This window comes from Eriocheir sinensis, chromosome 2 (assembly GCF_024679095.1).
Source record: "Eriocheir sinensis breed Jianghai 21 chromosome 2, ASM2467909v1, whole genome shotgun sequence".
In the NCBI taxonomy this organism is placed as follows: Eukaryota; Metazoa; Arthropoda; class Malacostraca; order Decapoda; family Varunidae; genus Eriocheir; species Eriocheir sinensis.
This window is the reverse complement of record NC_066510.1, coordinates 16,639,997-16,648,882: the sequence shown is the minus strand read 5'-3', so window position 1 is coordinate 16,648,882 and position 8,886 is coordinate 16,639,997.

The window sequence follows — 8,886 nt, the reverse complement described above, 5'->3', positions numbered from 1 at the left end:
AAACAAAGAAAAAAACAAACAAACATGCCAAGAAAAAAAGCAAGAGAAAAGACAAGCAAAAAAAAAAACAATAAAAGAAAAAATACCAACACACACAGACCCCCAACCCCTTCCCTCCCCACACACTACAGGGGAGGCTGGAGGGGGGACTAAGGAAGTAAGCCCCACTCCATTAAGACTCGTAATCCCATTTAGAGCAATTAGCGAAAACGTCCTTTACGCCTCCGGACTTGCGAGGGACCCAGGAGGAGGAAGAGGAGGAGGAGGAGGAGGAGGAGGAAGAGCTATATTTGCACTGTTGTTGAATGACTGTGGACTCAAGCACCGCAAAGAAAGAGAGATAAAGAAAGATAATGTGTGAGAGGAGAGAGAACGTATATAATACACGATAATAATACAGAGAGAATGAGAAAGAAAGAAAGGAAGGATGGAATGTGGGGCAATATAAAAGGAGGAAGAATAAAGAACGAAGAGGAAGGATGTATAGGAATAAAACGCGAAACGAGTGTTAAATAAATGATAGAGAGAGAAAAGAGGAAAGTAAAAATAACTCAGGAAATTCGGAAGGGTGGAAAGAGAGAAAGAAAGAAATGGGAGGAATAAAAGGACGAGGAAGGAAATGAGGAAGGAAAGAAGAATTAAAAAGGAAGGAATGAACAATAAGGGACATTAAAGAATAAAAAAGAAGAATGGAGGAAGGCTAGGAGAGGAAGAGGAGAGGCGAAAGGAAGCGGAGAGGCGGGAAGAGACTGAAGAAGAGGCAGGGAGACGAAGGGGAGAGGAGAGAGAGAGGGAAGAAGAGGAGGAGGACGAAGGGGGGAGGGGGAAAAGGAGGAGGAACATGACTAGCAAGGAATAATAGGATGAAGTAAGCCGATCTACTGACATACATTTACTCTGCCATGTTTGTGCGAGATAATGTGTGTGTGTGTGTGTGTGTGTGTGTGTGTGTGTGTGTGTGTGTGTGTGTGTGTGTGTGTGTGTGTGTGTGTGTGTGTGTGTGTGTGTGTGTGTGTGTGTGTGTGTGTGTGTGTGTGTAAGTAGTTTTCGTAGGTACGGATTGCATTTCTCTGGTACTGGCTCCGTTTACTGTCCAAACACACACACACACACCCTCCTCCCTCCCACACCCCAAAAACTCCAACAACGAAAAAACACACAAAAAATAGCACCCACTCATCCCGCCAGGTAAGCACAGGTATATAATCTCACCTGGACGTAAAGCACAGACCAGGTGACCCACAGGTAATTAATTAAGCACTAAACAACACAGGTGGTGATCGGGGGTCCAAAACTACCTGCAAAAACCTGCCCCAAGACTGATCAGGTAGGGAGGAGCACGAGGGAAAGGTAGGTGAAGGTAAGAGGAGGAGGAGGAGGAGGAGGCAAAGGAGGGGAAGGAGGATGTGAAAGAGGAGAATGTAAAATTGAAAATGGAGGAGTGGAAAAGAGATAAGAAAAGGAAGAGGAGGTGAAAGAGGAGGATGGTAAATAGAAAAGGAGGAAGAGGAAAAGAGTGAAGAGAAGCGGAGAGGTGAGGTGAGGAGAGAGGAGGAAAGGAAAGAAGATAAGAGAGAAGATAAGAAGAGAAGGCATAAATGGAGAATGAAAGGTGGAAAAGAACGAAGGAGGAAGAGGAGTAAGCCAAATAAGGAAGAAGAAAAGGGAGAAAAAAGAAACTAAAACAAACTCCGCTCTCTCTCTCTCTCTCTCTCTCTCTCTCTCTCTCTCTCTCTCTCTCTCTCTCTCTCTTATCACGTCATCAGTTAATAAGAAAAAACAAACCCTTCCGATGATGAATTGTTCCAAACGATTATATTAAAATTATCTCAACTAAAAAAAGCAAATATTAAAAAAAAAAAAATTGTTTCTCGTTTTCTTTTCCTTTCGTTAAATTTCTAACACAAACAACTTTTCCATCCATTCTCTTTTCTCGCACTTCTTTTAGTTTGCATTACCGAGAGAGAGAGAGAGAGAGAGAGAGAGAGAGAGAGAGAGTGTCTTTCCAAAGTTAGGTGGAGTCAAATTCTGTTCCCTTTTTTATGTCGACGGTTTGTGATCTTGGGTTGTAGGGGTGACGGAGGGATGGGCGAAGGGCGGGAGAGATAGGGCTGCGGGGGTGGAGGGGTGGAGAAAAGGGAGGGAGGGAGGAGGGGGAGAGAAAAGGACATAGAGGGAAGGGAATGACATGGGAGGAGGAGTAGATGGAGGAGATGCTTAGAAGAGGAACATGGTAACAGTGGATTGGAGGAGGAGGAGGAGGAGGAGGAGGAGAAAGCTCGTATGTTTGAAGACGCTCCCGGCTGAAACCAATGTATAGTCTCTCTCTCTCTCTCTCTCTCTCTCTCTCTCTCTCTCTCTCTCTCTCTCTCTCTCTCTCTCTCTCTCTCTCTCTCTCTCTCTCTCTCTCTCTCTCTCTCTCTCTCTCTCTCTCTCTCTCTCTCTCTCTCTCTCTCTCTCTCTCTCTCTTACACACACAAACAAACTAACAAACACAAGCACTGACAAACATAGACAAACCGATTTCAATGTCCTTCACGCACAGTACTCGAGCCCTGAGATGTGTGTGTGTGTGTGTGTGTGTGTGTGTGTGTGTGTGTGTGTGTGTGTGTGTGTGTGTGTGTGTGTGTGTACTGCCGTATGTAAATATTAGCGCATCAACAGTATATATCACATCTCTTCCCCTCCCTTCTTCCTCCTGCCCTAACCTTCTTCCTCTCCGCCCTTTTAGTTTTCCTCCTTCCTCCTCCCTTCTAATTTCTCTCCAACCACAAACACTCCCCATCTTTAACTCCTTCCTTCCTTCTTCCTCACTTTTTCCTATTTACCCTTAATTCTTTTCTTCTCTTCCTCCTCCTTTCTTCTTCTTCTATGAGTTCCTTCACTCCCCTTCCTCTTGTAACGGGCTTGTCGGGGGGCGTTTAAAGGGTGTTGATTAAGACTTCAGCCTCCTTAAGGCGAATTATATTCGTAGCCTTTATGTACAAGAAGCGTCGGAGCGAGAGCGACTGTCGTTGTGTGTCAGTCGGACTCTCGTGAAGGAGTGACGAGTTACAGGTTGGAAAATAATTGTTACAATTTGTCACGTACGTCAGGGTGACCTCTGCGCACCATCGGAGTGCGAAGTATACAAAACTGAGACGGTAAACACTGACGGACGACATTCCTATAAGGTGGCGTGATCTATCTGTCGTGGGTTTTTTCCACTGACAATTGTATGCCTAATTCGTGGTGATATTAAATAATAATAATAATACATTGATATCCTACTATAATACTCTCTTCCTTCCCAGTCTTCTTCCTCCCTTTTTCCCATCTACACTTATCCTTCTTCCCTTCCTCCTTTTTCCCCTTTATATAACCCCCTTCACTCCCCAACCACTAATCACTAATCACTAACACTAACAACCAGCTCTTCATCCCTTTACTAACAACCTTGTCACACCCTCTTGTCCTACTGGCATCCTCTACCGACACTCACACCTCCCACTTCCTTCCCCTTCCCTTCCCAGTCCTTCTGTCACCCAGCTCGGACCACACTGACACAAGAGGATGCTGACAGACGTGCAAGGAGGATAGAGGCGTGGGAGAGACGGTCGTGGCACGGCAATGGGAGAGGGAGAGGAGAAGGAGGAGGAGGGAGCGTGAGGTTGAAGGATACATGAGTAGAAAGAGGAAAGACTGAGGAGGTATGAAAGAGATTTGGTCATGTTGAGATGGGGATTGGAGGAGGAAAAAGGATATATAAGAGGAGGAAGGAAGGAGGGAGTGAGGGTGCAGTAGGAATCATTGGGATGAAGGACTGATTATTAGCAAGGAGGAAGGATATGAGGAGAGGTTGGAGGAGGCTGAGATGGAGGAAAAGGTGAAGAAGGAAGAAGGACGAGGAAGATGAGGAGGAGAGAAAGTGACACAAAAGACACAACACTTCAGAACAGCATAAAAAAAGCACAACACACCAGAACAGCATAAAAAAAGCACAACACACCAGAACAGCATAAAAAAAGCACAACACACCAGAACAGCATAAAAAAAGCACAACACACCAGAACAGCATAAAAAAGCACAACACACCAGAACAGCATTAAAAAAAGCACAACACACCACGACAGCATAAAAAAGCACAACACTCCAGAACAGCATAAGAAAAGACACAACACTCCAGGACAGCATAAAAAAGGCACAATACACCAGGACAGCATAAAAAAGGCACAATACACCAGAACAGCATAAAAAAGCACAACTCACCAGGACAGCATAAAAAAGCACAACACACCGGGAGAGCATAAAAAAGCACAACCCTCCAGGACAACACGATACAGCACAGCATAGAACGGTACAACACATCACAACAAAATAAGTACAGCACAGCACCAACACAGCACCAGCGGGTACTCACCTTGCACTGCAGTCTGGGTGTACCTCAGGAGCTGAAGGTTGAGCTTGATGGGCTGCGAGGTCACGAGGAAGGTCGCCGCGGCACTACGACCTTCCCTGACCTCGGTTTAGATCTTAGGGCGGAGGAAGAAGATCATGATGTCCCCGACCGCACCCGCCCGCTGCAGGTGCCCCGGGCCGACACGCCGTCCACACCCAGGGGCGGATCCGTGGGCGGGGAGGAAGGAGGGTCAGGCACCTCGACAAACGTGGCCTCCTCCTCCCACTCCGGTCTTTGCACATGTTTCCGACACGTTTCCTCGCCCTTCAGGAACGTTTTCACTTGTATTCGCACTAGATTATAAAAACTATTGAGTCCGTGACCGCGAGTTGACCCCACGTGGATGACCTTCGCCATGACCACCACGTCGGCCTGCTCCGCGCCCTGCTCCACGTAGTCCGGCCAGCACGCGAGAACGGGCCTTGTCATCACGAGCACCAGCAGGAGGCGGGAGGCGAGGGGAAGGGCAGCGCGACGCCCCGCCATGCTGAGGACAGACTCCCGGCCTCTACCAACACACAGGACACTTGATCATCACTACACCGCCGCGGCGACACCAACACACATCACCACGCCGGCCTGTCTGTCTGGACGTCCGGCCCTCGCCTCCTCCCGTCCCCGGCACCACATGCACGAGCGACGCCGGAGTCTCGTTTTCTTTCAGCTCGACCCGCCCCCGTCAGCGAGGCGTATTAAGGGGGCGTCGGAAAGTGTATTGCGGTGGGGGGCGGAAGGGGAGGCGGGGCGCAGCGTGGTTTTCATGTTCCTCAAGAGCCCGAGCTGACGCAGACGGTTCTGAAAGTGGAAAATAAGTTTAGTGGTGCGTGTATGTATGTATGTAAATATGTATGTATCTCTCTCTCTCTCTCTCTCTCTCTCTCTCTCTCTCTCTCTCTCTCTCTCTCTCTCTCTCTCTCTCTCTCTCTCTCTCTCTCTCTCTCTCTCTCTCTCTCTCTCTCTCTCAAAGGGTCATCTACTCTATGGGGAGTACTACAGGACGAGGTTTGACCACAGAGTTGTATACATAGAGGGTTCCCAGAGCCTGGATTTTGAAGCAACTGGCAGCCATCTTAGGGTGACGGATGGCGAGACAGAGAGAATTTTAATATCACATAGTTATGTCTGCTACTGCTATTATCAGGTTACTAGCGCCTCGGCGATCCTCTGTCAGATAGACTTGTTATTTTCTTGTCCATTTTCTACCCACTGATTATTGTTACATTGGTACATGTCATATGCCATCTGAATCGGAAAAATGTGCTGAATTTGAAACTGTAAACGAAAATTTAATGCAATAAAAAGTATATGAATGACAAGGAGTTGAATCCAAAAAGGTGAACAAAAATGTTTATGCACTACCATAATTTTTTTCTCATTATTTTATTGTAGGTACACCTAAGTGCAATAAACCTGTGATCATGATATGCAGCAATATCGCATCAACACGATGATCGGCTCAGTTTTCCAAAATATCATAATGGTGGCTAGCTAATAGTGGTTAAGTGTAAACATGTGGAATCATGGGAAGGTCGCCAATCCGTCACCCTATGGCGGCCGACCACAGAGTTAAAGGCATGAGCAGTGGCTTCACCTCTCACCGTGGCGAGAGACTGGAGTTGAACCCTCTAGTATATAACTCTGTTGGCTTGATTCACGCATCCTCCAAACCTTAACATCCTGCCGGTTTTTCCCTTCTGTATGAAGCACGCCAGGATCTATATATAGCAAGATACTGACGACATGAGTTTCCCATCTGACCTGCTTTGCCATTATGCTGATATAAGATACACAACGACAAAAAGTGAATGATCAAGTGACTGAATGATCAAGGACAACCTCTGTCTGTCTGTCGTCTCCCTCCCTCCCTCCCTCTCCCGCCGCGACCCTGTGAGCTTGTCCATCAACCTGGCTTCATCGCTTTAATCCGACACACAGCCAACATTCCACAAGCTCTGCGGCGACCCACCTGTTGCTAGTTAATCCCTTTATCTTAAGTGGACTCCGCGAACCCTTGTAAACACGATCCCAGGCTGCTACCGATGCACGCACGAACACACTGACACACACACACGGACAGCCCTGTAGCAAAGCGAGACAAGCCGGCTTAAACGAGTGAGCAGTTAAGATCATACACATCTGTCGTGGTGGTGAAACTAGCGCACCTCTTCCCTCGCTAAGTGATTCACCGGGCGAAGGGTCAAGCCTCCTGCCATGCTATCTGGTGTCGGGGGTCCTGCCGCCGCGCCGCCCTGCCCTGCATCCCCTCCGGGCACCCCACGCAGCGTCAGTAGCATGCTTACCCATAGCCACGCCGCGCGCCCCGGCCTCGGCACCTTGATGTGGGGTACTGACTGATGACTCGCACCGCCAGAGCCCCGAGAAGGACCACGGGAGATGGGGGCGTGCCGGAGAGCGTCAGGGGGGTGGGGAAGGGAGGGAGAGGCAGATGGAGGGGGGGGGGGCAAGTCGTGAGGCAACGTGACGTAACCTCTTCATGTGCTTTCATCCACTATTTCTTCCTTTTTTTATCAACAAGTAATAATGAGTGACGGCATGAAGAGTCCTGAACAGTGTCTCTTTATCACCCCACAACGGCCTGGCCTTGGCGGGGAGATAACGAGGTTTATGCGCGTAAAAGTTTGCCTCCGTCACCCTTGACCCGCGGCCCCGCTGATGCAGATCCATTATTGACTTGAGCAGCAGAGTGTTTGCCGTCATCAGGTTACACATCCGTTATCCAAGGCTCATTTCCATTCCTCCCTCCCTTGCTATTTCTTCTTTTCCCATTGCGAAAAAGTTATGAAGGTAATGATAAAACAAAGATAATGACTTATGACATGCAGCACACCTTGGCTACCCCGGTCACGTGAGTCATGAAGGTGCGCGGAGCCAGGCGGAAGATAGACTGATCCGCGCCGCACACCAAGACAAGAGTGATTCACCTCAATTTTCCTTCCCATTCCGACGCAAATACACCTAAGTACTCTTATACGATAAACCACATCTACTCTCCCCCTGTTATATCTAGTCAAAAGTGTGCATGAAAGTGAAGGAGTGGGTGAACAGCTCGTCTGATTATTGGGTAATTGCTCACTGGTTCAAACCGCGTCTCAACTGTTTCGGTGCGTGTGTGAGCTCGTGAATCACTCGGCCCTTGGCGAGGAAGGAGATGAAGGGAAGAACAAAAAATAACACATACATAGAAGACCCGAGAGGCGATAGAAAACTATAGTAAACGCTAAAATATCAGTGAACAATACTTGGCGTCAACGACAATATTAATACGTGACGACTCGCTACGCAGACGATACTTCACTTCATAATCAGCCCACACCATCTAAATATACATATTATCTCAAGACACCATGCAGTGCTGATGTGATCTCGTGTGTGTGTGTGTGTGTGTGTGTGTGTGTGTGTGTGTGTGTGTGAAGCGCCGCCACGCACACACGTAACAGCCTCGCCAGAAGCTCCCCATTGTGCCCCCACCCCCCTCAACCCAACCCATCCCCCCACACGCCGCAGCAGCAGACCAGCCATTGGCAAACACCGCAAACACAAAGCTGATCATTCTTTGCGTTTCTTCATTACACACGCGGGCAGAAGGCGAGCTCTGTCTCCCTGGCCCCGACGCACAGTACCGGCGCGGCGTCAGTACTGCGTAGATGTGAGTGCCAAGCGTCGCCAGCCACCGATACAACGTGGTTTCTTTGGGGCAGCAACTTTGTGTGTGTGTGTGTGTGTGAGTGTGTGTTAGGCGGGGCACACGGGCGGGAGTTATTAGTGTAGTGGTCGGTAATAAGTCATCGTGGAGGTATAGTTTTGCACTCCTACACGCCTCGTCAGTCTTTTTTTTTTTTTTTTTGTACAGCGAGGGAAACAGCTCAAGGGCAATAAAAACAACGTAGTGTGAATTTTACAACCATCCCGTCAAACCCCATCTACGTATTTCCTTGTCTTCTTTAATCTGTCTTTCTCTGGTTATCGTTTAGCAGATAAAAACTAAATCATGGCCTCTGAGTTGAAAACTGAGGAACTGCACTGTCTAACCTCATTTACCTATTTCACTGTTCGTATTCCGTCTCTCTCTGGTAACGGTTTTGCAAGTAAAAACAAAATAACTGTCTGAGGTGAAAAACTGAGGAACTCGCGGCCTACACACACACACACACACACACACACACACACACACACACACACACACACACACACACACCTGTTGCCCGGAGACGCTGAGTCGACAACTTTGCGTCGCTCCAAAAGGCATTTACGTCATTGTTTGATGGACACACACCGAGAAGATTCCGTCTCATCATCGGGAACTGGTAACATTTATTCACACTGATCATCGGTGAACGAAAAAGGCAAATACAGGAATGTGTGTGCAAGTGTGTATGTATGTATGTATGTATGTATGTATGCATGTATGCTTGTACCGGCCCCTTGCA